The following is a 23019-nucleotide window of genomic DNA, read 5'->3' on the forward strand; positions in this document are numbered from 1 at the left end:
TTACGGCGCAATTCGTGTTTGCCAAGATAATCCATCCACGTGACAGGTGTGGCATATCAAGAAGCTGATTAAAAAGCATGATCATTACACTGGTGCACCTTGTGGTGGGGACAAAAGGCCACTCTAAAATGTGGAGTTTTGTCAACACAATGCCACAGATGTCTCAAGTTTTGAGTGTGCAATTGGCAAGCTATCTGCAGTAATGTTCATTTCGCTACCATAAGCTGCCTCCAATGTCATTTTAGAGAATTTGTCAGTACGTCCAATCGACCTAAACTGCAGACTACGTGTAACTAAGCCATCCCATGACCAACACATCCAGCTTCTTCACCTGTGGGATCGTCTGAGACTAGCCACCTGGACAGCTGATGAAACTGGAGTATTTCCCGCTGCATTAAAGCACCCTTTTCTGGAGAAAAACTCATTCTGATTGGCTAGGCCTGGCTCCCCAGTGGGTGGGCCTATGCCCTCTGACTCACCCATGGCTGTGCCCCTGCCCAGTCATATGAAATCCATAGATTAGGGCCTAATTAATATATTTAGTTGACTGATTTCCTGATGAACTGTAACTCAGTAAAATCTTTGTTCAGTTTACATTGTAACGATGACTAAAGGTACACTAAGCAAGTTTTAGTTGCTAATGAATACAGTGTTGGCGATGTTTTGTTGAACTATACAATCCTTGAATTTCTGGACAATTTAGGGACCCTTTATGTCCATTAACTCATTTCAGTTAATTGGATGTCAAGGGCCTGCATTCAGTATTGGACTAAGAACTGACAATAACAAATCGACCCAATGTGGCACAATGCAATCATTTGACAAATGCATGTAAAATGTGTTTTAAAAAAGTGTTCTGCTGTAGTGGCAGCAAAGTGACTTTCTAGCTCTCTGTCCAGTCCCCCAATAACCTATGTGAAGCTAGCATAGTAAGGATTACCTACAACAAAAAGTCCCTCATTGAAAGTGATGCAAATGGATACAAATAAACTTCTGAATTGCATTGGGGGCATACTTGTATTTCTCTGTACAGCCTTACCTATGGATTGGCGATCAAGGAAATGGGGTATCAGTCTACTCAGTGACACCTACAGAACTGAAGAGTTTACCCTCATATTGTGGGACTGAAACTACTGTGAAATGAGCCACATTAAGCTTACCAGTCCATCTCAATGTGTATTGGACATTCATATTGCACTGTACAGACTTACTTATGGATTCTGGATCAATGAAGTTGGGTATCAGTCCACGCAGTGGCATCCACAGAAAACAACTGTGGATGCAATATCGTAGCTCATATTGCGGGACTTTGACTGTGGGAAATCACTTCCCCTGTCATCCTATTGTGTGTATTGACATTCATATTGTACTGAAGTGATTTCCCACAGTCAATGTCCTGCAATAAGAGCTACACCGCTAATATACACTGCTCAAAAAAATAAAGGGAACACTAAAATAACACATCCTAGATCTGAATGAATGAAATATTCTTATTAAATACTTTTTTCTTTACATAGGTGAATGTGCTGACAACAAAATCACACAAAAATGATCAATGGAAGTCAAATGTATCAACCCGTGGAGGTCTGGATTTGGAGTCACACTCAAAATTAAAGTGGAAAACCACACTACAGGCTGATCCAACTTTGATGTAATGTTCTTAAAACAAGTAAAAATGAGGTTCAGTAGTGTGTGTGGCTTCCACGTGCCTGTATGACCTCCCTACAACGCCTGGGCATGCTCCTGATGAGGTGGTGGATGGTCTCCTGAGGGATCTCCTCCAAGACCTGGACTAAAGCATCCGCCAACTCCTGGACAGTCTGTTGGTGGATGGAGCAAGACATGATGTCCCAGATGTGCTCAATTGGATTCAGGTCTGGGGAACGGGCGGGCCAGTCCATAGCATCAATGCCTTCCTCTTGCAGGAACTGCTGACTCACTCCAGCCACATGAGGTCTAGCATTGTCTCGCATTAGGAGGAACCCAGGGCCAACCGCACCAGCATATGGTCTCACAAGGGGTCTGAGGATTTCATCTCGGTACCTAATGGCAGTCAGGCTACCTCTGGCGAGCACATGGCTGACCCACCGCCAAACCGGTCATGCTGGAGGATGTTGCAGGCAGCAGAACGTTCTCCACGGCGTCTCCAGACTCTGTCACGTCTGTCACATGTGCTCAGTGTGAACCTGCTTTCATCTGTGAAGAGCACAGGGCGCCAGTGGCGAATTTGCCAATCTTGGTGTTGTCTGGCAAATGCCAAACGTCCTGCACAGTGTTGGGCTGTAAGCACAACCCCCACCTGTGGACGTCGGGCCCTCATACCACCCTCATGGAGTCTGTTTCTGACCGTTTGAGCAGACACATGCACATTTGTGGCCTGCTGGAGGTAATTTTGCAGGGCTCTGGCAGTGCTTCTCCTGCTCCTCCTTGCACAAAGGCGGAGGTAGCGGTCCTGCTGCTGGGTTGTTGCCCTCCTACGGCCTCCTCTACGTCTCCTGATGTACTGGCCTGTCTCCTGGTAGCACCTCCATGCTCTGGACACTACGCTGACAGACACAGCAAACCTTCATGCCACATCTCGCATTGATGTGCCATCCTGGATGAGCTGCACTACCTGAGCCACTTGTGTGGGTTGTAGACTCCGTCTCATGCTACCACTAGAGTGAAAGCACCGCCAGCATTCAAAAGTGACCAAAACATCAGCCAGGAAGCATGGGAACTGAGAAGTGGTCTGTGGTCACCACCTGCAGAACCACTCCTTTATCGGGGGTGTCTTGCTAATTGCCTATAATTTCCACCTGTTGTCTATTCCATTTGCACAACTGCATGTGAAATTTGTCAATCAGTGTTGCTTCCTAAGTGGACAGTTTGATTTCAGTGTGTGATTGATTGACTTGGAGTTACATTGTGTTGTTTAAGTGTTCCCTTTATTTTTTTGAGAAGTGTATGTGGCCCTGGGTGTCACTGAGCAGACTGATACCCCATTTCATTGATCCACAATCCATAGGTAAGACTGTACAGTGCAATATGATTATGAATATAAATATACAGTAGGCTGACTAAGCCCACAGTCAAAGTCCTACAATAAGAGCTTCACAGTTGTTCTGTGGGTGTCACTGAGTGGACTGATACCCCATGTGATTGAACCACAAGCCATAGTTAAGGCTGTACAGATAAGTATGCCCCCAATGCAATTATGAAGTCTAATACATCCACTTTGCGATTTCAACTGATTGTTAAATGTATATAACATGCCCACCTTGTTTAACATTATATTGTCCACATATGACATGATATGATTCAACTGTGTCCATTTGCATCACTTTCAATGAGGGACTTTTATTTTGAAGACAAACCGCAAAATCCACGATTGTGGCTAGCTTCACAATAGGTCTCACAATTGTAGTCTGCCCCCACCCGCGGAACTCCTGTCCCTGCAGATGATATGGAGGAAATGTTATGAAGACGGGTTTTATGCCAATAATCATACGTGTGCAAGCAAACTAGCAGTTCACAGGCTAAAATTAGGCGTGGATTTAAAAATACACATTGAAGAGCTGTTGAATCGCCATCTCTGGAAACTGGATCCAGGATACTTATTACATCTCGCTATTTGAAATACGTCTCAATTCATCTCACTGGCTTTCTTTCTACCACCAACAACATACCAGGCCGACGTCGACGACAGCTAGCGAGTATTGCTAGCCACCTAGCTAACACTGCTAGGTAAGATGTTCTTGCATTTTCAATTCGCATCTTGGTTGATCATTTCACAACCATCACAAATGTGACAACGTCAATGAGTACAGATCGACCAAATATTATGTTACTTGCCATGGTAAACAAACTCAAAGATAGGCAGTCCGCTACTTACGATAGCTGTTAGCTAATGCACTCGTGACGTACGTATAAGTGATGGAGTTGGGTTTGCTCTGTACCTGTCCTGAAGGACGCTGAATATAGATGGTGCTTAACACTGGAACAACAATTACATGCGGGTCGTTGTAGATATAATATCCACGTCCTTATTGTAATTAAACACGGGACTTGTCAACCATTTGGAGGTAACTTTTCCGTTTCACATAATTTAAGTCACCTTCACCACTGTCTTCCTTATTCCGTCCAGACAGCGTGAGGTAGTGTCATAGTTTAGCTCTATCGAGCCAGCAAATCAGGCTATGTGTAGCTTGCCGAGAAGGGCGCCATTACGACCCGCAATTTGGGGCGTTCCAGCATTAGCAGGAACCCCTCTGTATACTTCTATTGGTCCGTTTTTAAGCTGGTACACAGGCGGGAGTGGTGGGGGGGGGGGGCTTTAGTACAGTAGGTGGCGGTAATGCACCATAACATTGGATGCCAACCGCTGATAAACCCCACAGAAGAAGTGACGGGGCAACACTCCTTAGCTATAGTGACGGGAAACTAAGCTTCCTGAAGCATTGAGGCTTGTCACTCAATTCTGTCAAATAGGTCCATTACTCGAGTCTTTGACCAACACGCTTACTATTGGCACCTGCTGGTCAAAAGAATTTAGAGCAGCCAAATTATTATAGATGACGTCCCACATCCTGTAGCGTGTGTGCAACGTAGCCTTTTTGTCTTCTGCCAAACCGATCAGGTGGTTGTTCAACAAAACGAAGCTTCGGATGTCATTGATCACATGCTTCTGATAAATTGATACATACATCGGCACCCTGCTTTGAAGTACACTTGCCGATTTCGACGTGTGCCTCTGAGCTCCAGTATCAAACGTAGCATCACTAGGTAGATGGTGTCCATTGCCCCTCGCCTATCGGCAGGGATGAAAACTAGTCACCTTTTGGCGAAATTCGCCGTTTAGAATCCAAAATAGGGGACATACGTGTTCGTGTAGATACGACGAGTGATGTGCGTTTGTAGCAATATTGTCTGTATCCAAGGCTCAGCCAATCGTTCACATAACAGCAGAATGCAGCACGCGACTGAAGAGAGAAGAGACAACCAATTTGCTTGTTACAGCATCATCGCGTGCTCTGGAAAGACAGCAGAGAGTAGGACGGCAGTTTGCCATTTACAGCAGCACGTCCCCTGAATGATAACGAAGAGGTAGGTGTAAAGTCTGTCTATGGAGGGGTGAGAAGGTGATGAAGCGTACTTCATGAGCTGTAACTGAAAAACAACTGGCATTTGGAAGGTTTAAGGTGAGGGAGAAGGTGTGGTGGAACAAGTATTGTTAGCATTGTTAACTATCCTGCTAACGTAAACTTGCGTAAACTCGTACATCGCCTGTAATGTCAATACCATTGTAAAGCACAATTTCTCCCCATTCTAACAGAATCAATTACATGACCTAAACACTGCCCGTTTCTGCATAATTCAAGCAGGCAATGAGCCCCGTCGGGTCTTTTTAAAAATGGTGGGTGGGGAAGCAAAACTAATGCGTGATAGTGAGATGGAGAGATCACGTGTGGGAAAATAGCTTTTTTTCACCTGATCTGTACAACTTATCACCTTATTGCCTCTAAAATGTAAATAAAACACTGTAAAGAGTTTATATAATGTGTCATTACATACCTATTTGAAGGTTTGTGTCGAATTTGAATAGGGTTTTTAGGGCGGTGCTAAAGTGATCTTAGAAGTAAACAGCGGCTTTGAGAATGATGATCGCATGCAATGATGACGCAAAAAATGACTAGGTATCCCCCCTTACCCCCGTCACTGTCCATTTCTTGTTTTTAAAGGTTTAGAGAAGTGCTACACCTGGTGGAGCGAGATTGTAAGACAGAAATAGCTTTATGTGTGCTGTACGTTACGACATTACACGCCACGGTGTAACGGAGGGTCCGTTTTTTTCAACTTTTCTCCAATACTATAGAGCCATTACCATGTCGATCAATGCTTGAATAGAAACCTAGTTCACACCCCAGATTTTGACATCAACACAGTCGCTACAGTCCCATTAGTTTTCTTTGTAGCCTCGTTTAAATGCTGCGGTTGCGCACATTTGTGCGGAATGGGGTGAGTTTACGTTAGCTGGATCGAATTCTCCGTTAGCTAGCCAGAGAAATGTTGAGCAACATTAGCCAACTTCACTGATCAAATAATTGAGTTTATGGTGTGACAATTAGCTGGCTAATAAAGTCAGGCAGCTAACGTTAGCTAGCTAATGTTACAACATCAGATGAGCTAACATTAGTAACCTAACCAATTCGCTATAGTATTAACTGGTATAACGTTACGACTCCTTGCTGTTCCTCAAGTTATAACGCCGTAGTTGCTTACTGGACCCTGGCAATCTGTAAAATGTTGACTAGCAAACTCGCTAACTAACTACTATCTGTGAACTAATGTTTTCCCTCTACAATAATATTGTGGTTCATTTTCAGGATGAGAGAATTAGGTGAAAATGAGGCGTTGCTTGTTTATTTTTCTTTTGACTCCCCATCCCGGGTCCGGGAGCGTAATCATCGCCTGACACTAATTAGCATAACGCAACGGACATAAATCTTCCTAGAAAATCTTCCTATTCATGAAAATCACAAGTGAAATATATTGGAACACAGCTTAGCCTTTTGTTAATCACCCTGTCATCTCAGATTTTCAAAATATGCTTTACAGCCAAAGCTAGACAAGCATTTGTGTAAGTTTATCATAGACTAGCATAGCATTATGCCTTGCTAGCAGCAGGCAACCTTGTCACGAAAATCAGAAAAGCAATCAAATTAAATAGTTTACCTTTGATGAACTTCGGATGTTTTCACTCACGAGACTCCCAGGTAGATAGCCAAAGTTCATTTTTCCCCAAAATATTATTTTTGTAGGCTAAATAGCTCCGTTTGTTCTTCACGTTTGGCTGAGAAATCGCAGTCACGAAAACGCCTAAAAATATTCCAAATTAGCTCCATAAAAATCGACAGAAACATGGCAAACGTTGTTTATAATCAATCCTCAAGGTGTTTTTCTAATATCTATTCGATAATATATCTGTCGGGACAATTAGTTTTTCAGTAGGACCGATTGGAGTAATGGCTACCTCTGTATTTTACGCGAGAGTCACCCTGGGAGCCATCAGGTGACCACTTACGCAATGTAGCCGCCTACGGCTATTCTTCAACATAAATGCGTAAAACTACGTCACAATGCTGTAGACACCTTGGGGAATACGTAGAAAGCGTAAGCTGGTTGATAGCACATTCACAGCTCAATAGGGACTCATTGGATCGCAGCGCTTTCAAAGTATGGGGCACTTCCGGATTGGATTTTTCTCAGGCTTTCGCCTGCAACATCAGTTCTGTTATACTCACAGACAATATCGTTACAATTTTGGAAACGTTAAGAGTGTTTTCTATCCAAAGCTGTCAATTATATGCATATTCTAGCATCTTGTCCTGACAAAATATCCCGTTTTAAAATGGGAACGTTTTTTTCCCAAAAATGAAAATACTGCCCCTGGAGTCGCAACAGGTTTTAACAAGTGGATTCAGGGATCAAGTGTAGCTGGAGCTGGGCCTGGTTGGAGTGAGGGGGGAGTATTCCATTATTTTACTGTGTGAACGTTATTTTTTGCACACATGTAGCCTTGTGCACTTAATCGGTGTCTACTATAGTTGCCACTATAATAGAGCAAAATAGAATGCCTGTTTGTTTCATTCTATTTCAACTTTAAGATGTTTTTTTTCTCCAAGTGCAATATTTAGATGTGTGTGTGTGGTCACAAGCATTCTATTATAAAGGCTGTCATGGCTAACTGCAATATTAGTGTAATGTTTTTTCTCAAGACTTTAGTGTCATGTGCAGTGAAGTCTAGGCAACAAATAACATTGGATTGCTTCCTTTAAATTTTTCAGCTGTGAGTTAGGTTCACATTAACCACTTTTTATTTTGCACACACGGACAGAGCATGTAGAGCATACAGTGCCTTGCGAAAGTATTCGGCCCCCTTGAACTTTGCGACCTTTTGCCACATTTCAGGCTTCAAACATAAAGATATAAAACTGTATTTTTTTGTGAAGAATCAACAACAAGTGGGACACAATCATGAAGTGGAACGACATTTATTGGATATTTCAAACTTTTTTAACAAATCAAAAACTGAAAAATTGGGCGTGCAAAATTATTCAGCCCCTTTACTTTCAGTGCAGAAAACTCTCTCCAGAAGTTCAGTGAGGATCTCTGAATGATCCAATGTTGACCTAAATGACTAATGATGATAAATACAATCCACCTGTGTGTAATCAAGTCTCCGTATAAATGCACCTGCACTGTGATAGTCTCAGAGGTCCGTTAAAAGCGCAGAGAGCATCATGAAGAACAAGGAACACACCAGGCAGGTCCGAGATACTGTTGTGAAGAAGTTTAAAGCCGGATTTGGATACAAAAAGATTTCCCAAGCTTTAAACATCCCAAGGAGCACTGTGCAAGCGATAATATTGAAATGGAAGGAGTATCAGACCACTGCAAATCTACCAAGACCTGGCCGTCCCTCTAAACGTTCAGCTCATACAAGGAGAAGACTGATCAGAGATGCAGCCAAGAGGCCCATGATCACTCTGGATGAACTGCAGAGATCTACAGCTGAGGTGTGAGACTCTGTCCATAGGACAACAATCAGTCGTATATTGCACAGATCTGGCCTTTATGGAAGAGTGGCAAGAAGAAAGCCATTTCTTAAAGATATCCATAAAAAGTGTTTAAAGTTTGCCACAAGCCACCTGGGAGACACACCAAACATGTGGAAGAAGGTGCTCTGGTCAGATGAAACCAAAATTGAACTTTTTGGCAACAATGCAAAACGTTATGTTTGGCGTAAAAGCAACACAGCTGAACACACCATCCCCACTGTCAAACATGGTGGTGGCAGCATCATGGTTTGGGCCTGCTTCTTCAGCAGGGACAGGGAAGATGGTTAAAATTGATGGGAAGATGGATGGAGCCAAATACAGGGCCATTCTGGAAGAAAACCTGATGGAGTCTGCAAAAGACCTGAGACTGGGACGGAGATTTGTCTTCCAACAAGACAATGATCCAAAACATAAAGCAAAATATACAATGGAATGGTTCAAAAATAAACATATCCAGGTGTTAGAATGGCCAAGTCAAAGTCCAGACCTGAATCCAATCGAGAATCTGTGGAAAGAACTGAAAACTGCTGTTCACAAATGCTCTCCATCCAACCTCACTGAGCTCGAGCTGTTTTGCAAGAAGGAATGGGAAAAAATGTCAGTCTCTCGATGTGCAAAACTGATAGAGACATACCCCAAGCGACTTACAGCTGTAATCGCAGCAAAAGGTGGCGCTACAAAGTATTAACTTAAGGGGGCTGAATAATTTTGCACGCCCAATTTTTCAGTTTGATTTGTTAAAAAAGTTTGAAATATCCAATAAATGTCGTTCCACTTCATGATTGTGTCCCACTTGTTGTTGATTCTTCACAAAAAAAATACAGTTTTATATCTTTATGTTTGAAGCCTGAAATGTGGCAAAAGGTCGCAAAGTTCAAGGGGGCCGAATACTTTCGCAAGGCACTGTATGCTTTGTTGTTTATTTAGCTAGGGATTTTTTTTGCATGTTTCAGTGAAGAAGAAAAAAAGTGTCACCTTTTTGGGCCCTCACCAGTTTGCATCCCTGATTGGGCACAGCTTTCCGGGCAGTTTTGTTAACGATGGCGAGGGCAGGTGTTCGGCAGGCAGGAGCGAAGGACACTGTGTGAGCCCTCTAGCTAGCTAGGACTCCTGTACACAGCAGGTGGGAAAGGTCGCTAGCTAGCACACCGGTAGACTGTACTTCACTCCCGCCTGTCTGGCACTGTTTTCCCGCAGTTCTGTTATCAAAGACAAGGGCAGGTGTTCAGTGAAGGACACTGAGTGCTAACAATAGCTAGGACACCAGTAGAAGGTGTATTTGGCCCCCGTCAGTCGGGCACTGCTCTCCCGCAGTTCTGTCAATGACGGCGAAGGCAGGCTGGAGCGAAGGACACAGTCTTGAACTGTCTAGCTGCAGTTGCACGTCAGGCAAATTATGATGACATTGCAAGAATGAGAAAGAAGCTCAAGCCTATAGCTTAAATATTTTCATGAGTACTACTCAAGCAGTTTTGCTTGTACTAGTCGGTGTCTTCTTCATTTGATAAAGGCATAATATTCAATATATATGTTTTTTTAATTTAACCTTTTTTAAACTATATTAGGCCTATGTCTGAATGCTGGCACACTAGCCACAACATCAAGATCTGTCCCTTTAGGGACCAAGAGAGAGAGACACATTTGTTTATTTACTTTGAGACCATGGCCAGCTAGCTGGTGTGATGGAGTCATTTTCATGTTTTGAAACACCACCAAGGGTACCAATTTCCAGTGAATGGTGAAAATGCAGTACTTCAGAATATTCCCAACTGTACAGCACTTTTGTGTACCTATGTTTTAATGTTTCTAGGTGTCTTTCCGCAGTTTTAGTTTGTTCTCAGCAAAACTATCAAGACGTTGTCTTGTCCAATAAAGGGACAATCTGGCTATTTAAAAAAATGTGAGGCCACTGCAATAGGTTACATCCTTTCCATCTTGGTTGCAGTTCAGTGTTACTGGTAATAGTTGGTTTGCATGTTGTGTGAATCATACCTCCCCCCAATGCTTACATAACCAGTCAGTGCCTCCTGCAGAGTAGACCGCTCTGACCAGATTCAGCTGTTGCCTTAACCTGTGCCATTATTTAGCCTGTGAAGATGATTCGATTTGTGGGGGTCTGCTTTCTCCCACATGGCTCAGTCATTACGCTAGCCTGCTCTCCGAGAAAGGAAGGCTTTGATTGCTTGACCCAGGTCTCACCTCTTGTCAGATGAGGCAGCTGAGAGGTTTACAGTGTATCTTGTGTTTTGCCAGTGTTGCTGTTGCATTGGTAAACTTTGACCTGGAGCTCTAGCTCTGATACCCCTACCCTACAATGTGTATTTTCAATAACTCTATTTCAATATGTCACAATGTTAAAATTGTGCAGCTATTGAAACCTGGCATGCAACGCATAGTGTACACAGTGCATAGTGAAGAAGGGTTGTTGGTTTTGGTGGGGAAATTGTGTATGTTGTCAGCTCTGTATGTTGATGCTGGGGGCCTTCACGTCCAGGACAGATATAAAAACTCTGGTGTTGTCATTAATGTGGCATACTGAAGGTGGCAGTTACAAATGTTTTGCTATATATTGGACAGAAATGGCCGGCCCAGCTAGGCCCTAACTGTAAACATAAAACAATACATTTTCCAATCAAAAGGACATTTCAAAAGGACATCAGTTTAGCTATGTGGCATTTCCAAACAGAATTTGCTAGTGATGGGGGGGGGGGATTCATAGTTACATATCACAATATTATTTTGGACTAATTTATATTGATACTTTGACTCCAAGTATCGATTTATTTTTATATACACTGAACAAAAATCTAAATGCAACATGTAAAGTGTTGGTTGTATGAGCTGAAATCCCCGAAATGTACCATATAAAAACCATAAAAAGCTTATTTCTTTCAAATTTTATGTACAAATTTGTTGACATTCCTGTTAGTGAGCATTTCTCATTTGCCAAGATAATACATCCACCTGACCGGTGTGGCATATCAAGAAGCTGATTAAACAATAGGATCGTTACACAGGTGCACCTCATGCTGGGGACAATAAAAGGCCACTCTAAAATGTGTGGTTTTGTCACACAACACAATGCCACAGATGCCTTAAGTTTTGAGGGAGCGTGCAATTGGCATGCTGACTGCAGCAATGTCTACCAGAGCTGTTGCCAAATAATTTAATGTTAATTTCTCTACCAATTAACTACTCAACATTATTTTAGATAATTTGGCAGTATGTCCAACCGGCCTCTCAACCGCAGACCACATGTAACTACGCCAGCCCAGGACCTTCACATACGGCTTCTTCACCTGCGGGGTCGTCTGAGTGGGGAGTGCTGAGGATTATTTATGTCTGTAATGAAGCCCTTTTGTGAGAGAACTAATTCTGATTGGCTGGGCCTGTCTCACAGGTTGGTGGGGCTATGCCCATCCATGGCTGTGACCCTGCCCAGTCATATAAAATCCATAGATTAGTGCCTAATGAATTTATTTCAATTGACTGATTTACTTATAGGAACTGTAACTATAGGAATTTTATTCTCTCTCTGTGTGTGTGCATATATGTACACTGCTCAAAAAAATAAAGGGAACACTAAAATAACACATCCTAGATCTGAATGAATGAAATATTCTTATTAAATACTTTTTTCTTTACATAGTTGAATGTGCTGACAACAAAATCACACAAAAATGATCAATGGAAGTCAAATTTATCAACCCATGGAGGTCTGGATTTGGAGTCACATTTAAAATTAAAGTGGAAAACCACACTACAGGCTGATCCAACTTTGATGTAATGTCCTTAAAACAAGTCAAAATGAGGCTCAGTAGTGTGTGTGGCCTCCACGTGCCTGTATGACCTCCCTACAACGCCTGGGCATGCTCCTGATGAGGTGATGAACTCCTGGACAGTCTGTGGTGCAACGTGGCGTTGGTGGATGGAGCGAGACATGATGTCCCAGATGTGCTCAATTGGATTCAGGTCTGGGGAACGGGCGGGCCAGTCCATAGCAGCAATGCCTTCCTCTTGCAGGAACTGCTGACACACTCCAGCCACATGAGGTCTAGCATTGTCTTGCATTAGGAGGAACCCAGGGCCTAATGATAGTCAGGCTACCTCTGGCGAGCACATGGAGGGCTGTGCGGCCCCCCAAAGAAATGCCACCCCACACCATGACTGACCCACCGCCAAACCGGTCATGCTGGAGGATGTTGCAGGCAGCAGAATGTTCTCCACGGCTTCTCCAGACTGTCACGTCTGTCACATGTGCTCGGTGTGAACCTGCTTTCATCTGTGAAGAGCACAGGGCGCCAGTGGCGAATTTGCCAATCTTGGTGTTCTCTGGCAAATGCCAAACGTCCTACACTGTGTTGGGCTGTAAGCACAACCCCCACCTGTGGACGTCGGGCCCTCATACCACCCTCATGGAGTCTGTTTTTGACCGTTTGAGCAGACACATGCACATATGTGGCCTGATGGAGGTCATTTTGCAGGGCTCTGTCAGTGCTCCTCCTGCTCCTCCTTGCACAAAGGCGGAGGTAGCGGTCCTGCTGCTGGGTTGTTGCCCTCCTACGGCCTCCTCCACGTCTCCTGATGTACTGACCTGTCTCCTGGTAGCGCCTCCATGCTCTGGACACTATGCTGACAGACACAGCAAACCTTCTTGCCACATCTCGCATTGATGTGCCATCCTGGATGAGCTGCACTACCTGAGCCACTTGTGTGGGTTGTAGACTCCGTCTCATGCTACCACTAGAGTGAAAGCACCGCCAGCATTCAAAAGTGACCAAAACATCAGCCAGGAAGCATAGGAACTGAGAAGTGGTCTGTGGTCACCACCTGCAGAACCACTCCTTTATCGGGGGTGTCTTGCTAATTGCCTATAATTTCCACCTGTTGTCTATTCCATTTGCACAACAGCATGTGCAATTTATTGTCAATCAGTGTTGCTTCCTAAGTGGACAGTTTGATTTTACAGAAGTGTGATTGACTTGGCTTGAGAGTGTTCCCTTTATTTTTTTTGAGCAGTGTATATATTTTTTTTGCTAGGGAGTGTTAGTTAGCCCTAGTCAGTTGTACCTGCTCCAGAACTATTTTTCATCTTATAGCTTGTTATTCATCTTCTTTTTAAATGATTAGCCAACATGTTTTCAGCACTTTTGTTTCCGTGACTGATAAAAACTCATTTTGTCATGCTCTCTCTCTCTGCAGCAGACATGCACTACATGACCGAAAGTATGTGGCCACTTGCCCGTCAAACATCTCATTCCAAAGGCATGAGCATTGATATGGAGTTGGTCCCCTCTTTGCTGCTATAACAGCCTCCACTCTTCTGGGAAGGCTTTCCAGTAAATGTTGGAACATTGCTGTCGGGACTTGCTTCCATTCAGCTATGAGCAGTAGTGAGGTCGGGCACTGATGTTGGACGATTAGGCCTGGCGGCGCAGCCGGTGTTTCAATTCCTCCATAGAGGTGTTCAATGTGGTTGACGTCAGGGCTCTGTGCAGGCCAGTCAAGTTCTTCCACAACGATCTCGACAAACCAATTCTGTATGGACCTCACTTTGTGCATTGTCATGCTGAAACAGGAAAGGGCTTCCCCAAACTCTTGCCACAAAGTTGGAAGCACAGAATTGTCTAGAATGTCATTGAATGCTATAGCATTAAGATTTCCCTTCACTGGAACTAAGGGACCTTGGCATAAACCATGAAAAACATCCCCAGACTATTATTCTTCCTTCACCCAACTTTACAGATGGTACGATGCGTTCCCCTGTCATCTGCCAAACCCACTTGAAGATACTAACAAAGTTCTTGAAGTTCTCCATATTGACTGACCTTCATGTCTTAAAGTAATGATGGATTGTTGTTTCTCTTTGCTTATTTGAGCTGTTCTTGCCAAAATATGGACTTTGTCTTTTACCAAATAGGGCTATCTTTTGTATACCCCCTACCTTGTCACAACACAATTGATTGGCTCAAATGCATTAAGAAGGAAAGAAATTCCACAAATTAACTTTTAACAAGGCACACCTTGAAATACATTCCATGTGACTACCTCCATGAAGCTGGTTGAGAGAATGCCAAGAGTGTGCAAAGCTGTCATCAAGGCTATTTGAAGAATCTCAAGTGTAAAAAAATATTTTGATTTGTTTAACACTTTTCTGGTTACTTCATGATTCCAAATGTGTAATTTCATAGTTTTGATGTCTTCACTTTTATTCTACAATGTAGAAAATAAAGAAAAACCCTTGAATGAGTGTTCTAAAACTTTGACCGGTAGTGTATTTGGAACGTCAAATAGCAATATATTTGCAGTATGAAATCGCAATACATATAGAATTGTGAGAATCGCAATATATCTGTTTTCGGCAGCTATGTATTGTGATAATATTGTATCGTGAGGTCCCTGGCGATTCCCAGCCCTAGTTTTTGCCCATAGATTCATTAGAGTTGAATCTAGTGATGCACCAATATGACATTTCTGGCCAATACCGAAATACGATATTTTCCTTGCCAAAAAAAAGATACCTATACTTAAAATTTTAGCTGCCTTTTAAGCATTCTAGTACAGTTAAATAGTTAACAAACACACATGGACGCAGAGGTCTAAATCACTGCATCTCAGTGCAAGAGTCGTCACTACAGTCCCTGGCTCGAATCCAGGCTGTATCACATCCGGACGTGATTGGGAGTCCCATAGGGCGGCGCACAATTGGCCCAGCGTCGTCCGGGTTAGGCCATCATTTGTTCTTAACTGACTTGCCGTTAAATAAAGGTTAAATAAAGGTTACACACACACCACTCTGACCAAAAAGTTATTTTGTTTGCATTGACGTATGTCCCCATTACAAGTAAAACTTATTTCTTTCACTTGCTGTGCTGTTTCGTTGTTCATTTGTTCAGTCGGTTCATTCTCAACCAGGATTGCTATGGAACGCCGTTTGGGTCTTTGAGTGTCAAAAAATATACTATTTAACACTATTTGACGTGTCAAATATTTGGCTTTAATGGATTTTGCCTTTGAGTTGTCTCGCTGAATAACATTATTTGACAAATCGGGACCTGAATATGACTGCACTTCACATAATAATTTAACACGCTCATAAATGTTTGATGTAATTATTACACATTGATTACACTATCACTCGTATTTCATATGTCACAACGATTCATCGATACGTATGCTATGATGCTGGTAAAGTTGTCTTGTGCCCCTACAATGCTGGCCATAAAAAGAAAAGCTAGCTAGCTCATGGATTCAAATAATGTTCTTCCTCCAAATTCATAGCAAAACAACATCTGTTTCAGTAGCTATAGTTAGCTAGCTAAATATATAGCTAGGTGTCATCATCTAAAATAACCCTAATTTATTAAACTGTTATTATTTGATTAATGTTGGTCAGACCCATCTGTGAAGCTAGCCACAATAAGGATTAGCCACAATAGTGGCTTGGCCGTTAGCCTTCAAAATAAAAGTATGGCATAATTCTACTATTTGTCTTAATTTGCATCACTGTCAATGACACACTTTTATTTTGAAGGCAAGCCTCAAATTCCACTTTTGTGCCTAATCCTTATTGTGGCTAGCTTCACAACACACAACCCGGTCCGGTCGAGCCTCACTAGCCAGATGAAGCTAGCTGGCTGCTTATAACGTTAGGTTTGGGCAACAGAGTTAAGTAGCTGCTAGCTATTTATTTTCATGAACTGAAGTTCAATTTCAATAGGCAAACAACAAGTGGCAACCCAGCTAATACTTACTCACAACGATTCCTAAATAATTGCTAAGAATAATGGAAAAAGACTGCAGTTTCTACTGGTCATTGTTTTCAGGCTGGTTGTAGTCGTGCTAGCTAGGTACCAAGCTAAAGCTAGCTATCCCAGAAGTTGCGGTCAAACAAATAATTGATCAATATCAACATGGTATTGTAGACACATCGTTCATGGCCGGTGTTTGCTTGTTTGCAGACTTTTTTTGTACAGCATTGATAGTGGTACTGTTTCTCTTTTGACACGCAAAGACCCAAACGGCATTCCATAGTATGTATGTCGGGAAGCTAACAGCAGCGACGCTATCACTGTGTAACTCCGGTAGGGCAACATCTGAAAAATTGCGCACTTGGTAGTGTGTACCGGTGCTCGACCAGTCGGGGAAAATCCAACATTACCCATGACGGAGAACGGTTGATTGTCAAGGGCAATAAATTCCATTATCTTGGCTTTAATGGATTTTGCCTTTGAGTTGTCTCGCTGAAATTTTGTTACTCTTTCAAATGACTGCTCGACTTGTTGACTGCTCGATCCACACAGCAGACATTGTGGGCTAGTTTAGGAATGCTGTGTTGCACGTATAGCTCAACATTTTACCTGGCGTCATTATGTTATGTACCTACGTTATATAGGTATGCACGTCAGCTTTGACATTGGTTTTGCACATCGGCGTTAAACTAGACATCGGCCAATACTGATGTTGGTATTTTTAGCTAATATCGTCCGATTCCGATATGTTCACCGATATATTGTGCATCCCTAGTTGAATCCAGTTGGAACAAGGCCTAATGGTAGCTTGTTTCTTGTACAGGTTTGAATTATTTTGTAAATGTTGTCTAGGCCCCCAAGTCATTGAAATTCAGCGTCAAATTCAGTCTTTTGCAGTCTGTTGTGTGCTACAGGCTGTTTCAGCCATAGCCACTCCAAATGGCAAACTGTTAGCAAATGAATGGCACGAACAGCCTGTATTTCATGTCTCCATCTCCGGGCACACACACTATCCAGACGGTCTGGTGCTTTTACTTCATTCTCCGTGGCTATTTCGTTTTTGCTGACCACTTAGGCCTAGTAGGCTGATATTTGAGGATGCCTATACCCATCAGATCAAACACAACCTACTTTAACATATAGGCTACTTGTAAGCTGATCTGGTTGTGGAGTGTTTGTCTTTCTGGGTGTAGTTTCAAAGGCACCACTTGCAAATGTATCTAGTTTCTAGTGCAGAATGCACTGAGTAGTCCAGATGTAGGCACTGGACTACTTTGTTAAATGATCACGTTGTCTGGCTCTAGATGTAGCCTAAGCCCCGTTTGAATTATAGATGCTAGGTGGAGCTGACATTTTATCACCATTTAAGAAGGCTACTGGGAACAAGATATCAAGCGTGCACAGTTTCTACATGGCCACATAGATTTGTTATTTGCTGACACTTCACTGCTGAGGTCCCTAGTGCATTAGCGCCCACACATTTGTAAGTTAATTATGCTACTCCGAGAAGGAAGGTAAACAAACCAGTGAAGGCGGCTCAGGCAGTATTTGCTCTGTTATTGATAGCAGGGAAAAAAAGCTAGGCCTACGTGTAACGGATGTGAAACGGCTAGCTTAGTTAGCGTGGGCGCTAAATAGCGTTTCAATCAGTGACGTCACTTGCTCTGAGACCTTGAAGTAGTAGTTCCCCTTGCTCTGCAAGGGCCGCGGCTGTTGTGGAGCGATGGGTAACGATGCTTCGAGGGTGACTGTTGATGTGTGCAGAAGGTCCCTGGTTCGCGCCCGGGTATGGGCGAGGTGACGGTTTAAAATTATACTGTTACATACGTACATGCAGTGGCATCTTAAATGAAGATTCTAGACCATTATAGGCCTAGTTGCTTTGTTGACAATTCAGTGTGGGCCTTTTTTGACTGAGAATAACCTTCCATGGACATTTGTTTGTACCAGCCTTTGGCGTCTGCATAATATTGTACGGGTATGACCTGAAATTGAGCACGCAATGAAGCTTTATCAATATCCCAGGCCTGTGGGTAGGTAATTCGGCTTTATTGTGGAAGGAGCAACTTAAGAAATGAGCTGGGGGCGTCATTTGAGGAAATTGAATGAACTAGAGCTGCTTTAATCAAACATTAGGCTACCTTTCAGTGAATGGCCAGTTATGCCTATTTTAGATCACAGCCTCACCTTTTATGAACCAATTCACATTATTCTTTGAGTCTACTTGAGGTACTTGTCCTCTTCCGTTCTTTGCTAAGTTTGTTTACCTGTCAGGTTTTTTGTTGATGCTTGCCATTTGGTCAGGCCTTTTCCAGAGCCATATATAGGCTACATTCTTCCTGGCTGTCATGGCAAATGTACTAATTTGACCTCATCATATTTTGTAAAACGGCCCATTAGCCTAGATATTAAAACCTTTGGTGCCACTGATAACATGGTGCCCTGCTCACTAGCGTTCTCTGATTTAAGAATAGCCGACACACAGCTGAGCAAGAAGAAAGCAGGGTTGGGTTGCTATGACGACTATGCTGAATGTTATTACCTCAGGCCGGTAGGGCTGTAGGCGGAATAAAAAATTATTGACTGGGAAGCAAGTAGGTCACATGACCAGTTGAGCAAGGACGTTAGATTTTTCTCTCAGATCCACCTTGTTTTTCACACACTCAGTAGGCTAATATTTCTTCAATGAATTATACCTTAAGCCTAGTTTATACCCTATGTACAGACGCATTGAAGAACTACAAGTAGCTAGCTATACACAATGGTGTTGCGTAGGAAACCTACACAGACATGTGCAGCCCCACAATTCATAATTTGACACAAGAATGCAGGCTCTCCATTTTGCGTACTGTTTTTGTGTTGCGTACGTCATTTATAAACCAGCCTTAATTGTTTTAGATGGGAAAGTCTTTCAAAGTCAGTCACAGACTCACTGTGAGTGCAATAATAGTTTTAAACATTATTTTTGAATGACTACCTCATCTCTGTACCCCACACATATAATTATCTGTAAGGCCCCTCAGTTGAGCAGTGAATTTCAAACCCAGAGTCAATCGCAAAGACCAGGAAGGTTTTCCAATGACCCGCAAAGAAGGGCTCCTATTGGTAGATGGGTAAAAAAAATAATCAATGAATATCACTTTGAGCATGGTGAAGCTATTAATTACATTCACGCAGTCACTACAAAGATTTGCTGGAGAAGAAGGAAACCATTCTGGGATGTCACCATGAAGCCATTGGTGTCTTTTTAAAACACTTACGGTGTTTAATGGCTGTGATAGGAAAACACTGAGGATGGATCAACAACACTGTAGTTACTCCACAATACTAACTTAAACGACAGAGTGAAAAGAAGGAAGCCTGTACAGAATAAACTATTTCCAAAACATGCATCCTGTTTGCAATAAAGGCAGGCACTAAAGTAAAACTGTAAAAAAATATGTCAAAGAAATTAGCCTCAATACCAAGCATTATGTTTGGGGCAAACACAACACATCACCTCTCTTCATATTTTCAAGCATGGCAGTGGATGCATCATGTAATGGACATGCTTGTCATCGGCAAGGACTAGGTTTTTTTTAAGGATAAAAAGACACGGAATAGAGCCAAACACAGGCAAAATCCTAGAGGGAAAACCTGGTTTAGTCTGCTTTCCAACAGGCACTGGAAGATTAATTTATCTTTTCAGCAGGGCAATAACCATTTATTTTTAAAAATATTTTACTATGTAGCTAATATTGTTTTAATTAGAACAATGTTTGATAAAGGGGGTGGATTACACCAAGATGGGTGCCCTAGTTTTTTTGTTGTTGTCATGTGGAGGTCCGTGCTCTCTGATTGGCTCAAAGTGAAGTTGTCGGCCACCGAGTGGCAGGGAATTCTACATGTAGAAATGTTCGGTTTGTCAGTACCAGCCCGTTACGCAACATGCGGTGTCTTTTGTTGTTGTTCTAGCAAGAGAAGGAACGGCCTCTTACTGTACTCTTACTGTACTCTGTAGGCCTACCTATCGGCAGTCAGTTTTCTCTGTGCACCTGACCTCCTTTGTTATTCAGTCTTTTTTAACAGAAGATATTTGAAATACTTTGCATCTTCAGTTGAGCCACGAGTTCACCTTCTGGTGAGGCGAGAAAAGTAATTGGGGAATTTTAATGTAGGCTTTCTAAAACATTACAGGGAAACCACTAGAGCTGGGAATTGCCAGGGACCTCACGATACGATATTATCATGATACTTAGGTGCCGATACTATATGTATTGCGATTCTTGTGATTTTCACAATTCTGTATGTATTGTGATTCGATAGTGATTTTATTGCGATTCGATGTTGCTCACCATATGTCTGCTGCAGAGGGACGAGCGAGCCATGAGAAAACACGTTTTGATTAGTCATGGTGGAAATGAGGGTTGAAAACAAATTGTGCTCCCTATTTAAAAGGAATATGGAGAACAAGCTATGACGGACAAGTACTGGAGTTGGATATAACATAATACAGAGCTGTGGTAAGTGTCCACTTTGAGAGCGCACACTACTAGATGGGGTTGGGGTTGTCTGTCAATTAGGCTATAGTTTACCTTTGTTTGTAGTGTCTCCTGACTCTCCAGTTACTCCTCTGATGGGTGCTGTAGCACTGGTTTAAGACTACAATCCTCGATTCCACATGTCAGACACACACCTCCATAAAGTTGATTCAGTCTCTTTTAGTATGTTAAAATCTGTCCTGTAGCCTAAACTGTACTTGGAGACATGTTTATGTCTTGTGGTATTTACTATCCAAATGGCCCATTACTGGTAACTTACTATGTCATCCCAGCTATCAATCTCCAATCTCTGTCCACAGGTTGATTTGTGAGCTATTTTGCCTCTTAGCAAAAATGTCTTTACGAGCAGAAGGGTCTGCACTAATCACTGAATCATGCCTTCATTTCCACCTCATTGCCAACGAGGCAGATTGATAGTTTTTCTGGTTCGAGGGCTGCGAGAGACTTGCAGCCCGAGCGATTCTCCACAAGCAGGATCTAATCAGAGTATTTCATTATATTATAGTAGTATTCGTCTTATCGGAATGTTCTGTTTTGGAAGAGAGGAGTACTAGGTGTTTGAATGTGACACAATGTGATCTATAGCCGATGATACAAAACAAACTCACTGGTCCATTTCCTGATGTATGTTGAATTGCAACGTGTGTTTTGAATTCCTACGTCCTAGTCATGGGTTGGTGAAGTTGTTAAGGTGGATGTGGATAAAGCTTATTTCCACATTTCATATCCTCTGTCCTTTGGGCTACATCTCCATAAATCCTTAGTTGGATTACTTCTCATGCTCTCCAACACTTGAGGCATGTACTCTAAATATACAGTATTTGACACAGCTACTCATTCAAGGGTTTTTCTTTATTTGTAACATTTTCTACATTGTAGAATATTAGTGAAGACATCAAAACTATGAAATGACACATGGAATCATGTAGTGACCAAAAAAGTGTTGTACAAATATATTTTATATTTGAGATTATTTAAAGTAGCTACCTTTTACCTTGACAGCTTTGTACACTCTTGACGTTCTCTCAACCAGCTTCACGAAGTAGTCACCTGGATTTCATTTCAATTAACTGGTGTGCCTTCTTAAAAGTTAATTTGTGGAATTTATTTCCTTCTTAATGCGTTTGAGCCAATCAGTTGTGTTGTGACAAGGTAGGGGTGGTATACAGAAGATGGCCATATTTGGTAAAAGACCAAGTCCTTATTATGGCAAGAACAGCTCAAATCAGCAAAGAGAAAAGACAATCCATCATTACATTAAGACATGAAGGTCAGTCAATACGGAACATTTCAAGAACTTTGAGCGTTTCTTTAAGTGCAGTCGCAAAAACCATCAAGCGCTATGATGAAACTGGCTCTCATGAGGACCGCCACAGGAATGGAAGACCCAGAGTTACCTCTGCTGCAGAGGATAAGTTCATTCGAGTTAACAGCCTCAGAAATTGCAGCCCAAATAAATGCTTCACGGAGTTCAAGTAACAGACACATCTAAACATCAGCTGTTGAGGAGACTGTGTGAGTCAGGCCTTCATGGTTAAATTGCTACAAAGAAACCACTACTAAAGGACACTGATAAGAAGAAGAGACTTGCTTGGGCCAAGAAACACAAGCAATGAACATTAGAACGGTGGAAATGTTATTTTGGTCTGGAGTCCAAATGGGAGATTTTTGGTTCCAGCTGCCGTGTCTTTGTGATACGCGGTGTGGATGAATGGATGATCTCCGCATGTGTATTTCCCACCGCAAAGCGTGGAGGTCTGAGGGTGCTTTGTTGGTGACAGTCTGTGATTTATTTATAATTCAAGGCACACTTAACCAGCATGGCTATCAAAGCATTCTGCAGCGATACGCCATCCCATCTGGTTTTGCCTTAGTCCCACTATCATTTGTTTTTCAACAAGACAATGACCAAACACACCTAAAGGCTGTGTAAGGTCTGTTTTACCAAGGAGAGTGGATTGCCGCTTCAGATGACCTGGCCTCCATAATCCCCCATTCTCAACCAAATTGAGATGGTTTGGGATGAGTTGGACCACAGAGTGAAGGATAAGCAGCCAACAAGTGCTCAGCATATGTGGGAACTCCTTCAGGACTGTTGGAAAAGCTTTCCAGGTGAAGCTGGTTGAG

General features: G+C 42.5%; 1 protein-coding gene across 10 annotated transcripts in view; it reads left to right on the forward strand.

The window, feature by feature from the left end:
- Positions 1 to 3354: 3354 nt before the first annotated feature.
- Positions 3355 to 23019, forward strand: part of LOC110506300 (MAP kinase-activating death domain protein) — an 83273-nt gene continuing 63608 nt past the window's right edge. For all 10 annotated transcript variants that reach the window (XM_021585775.2, XM_036963256.1, XM_036963257.1 and 7 more), the window contains exon 1: positions 3355 to 3726. The gene's annotated coding sequence lies outside the window, so the exon portion shown is untranslated. The remainder of the gene's footprint in view (positions 3727 to 23019) is intronic.

The sequence above is a fragment of the Oncorhynchus mykiss genome, chromosome 26, assembly GCF_013265735.2.
Source record: "Oncorhynchus mykiss isolate Arlee chromosome 26, USDA_OmykA_1.1, whole genome shotgun sequence".
NCBI lineage: Eukaryota > Metazoa > Chordata > Actinopteri > Salmoniformes > Salmonidae > Oncorhynchus > Oncorhynchus mykiss.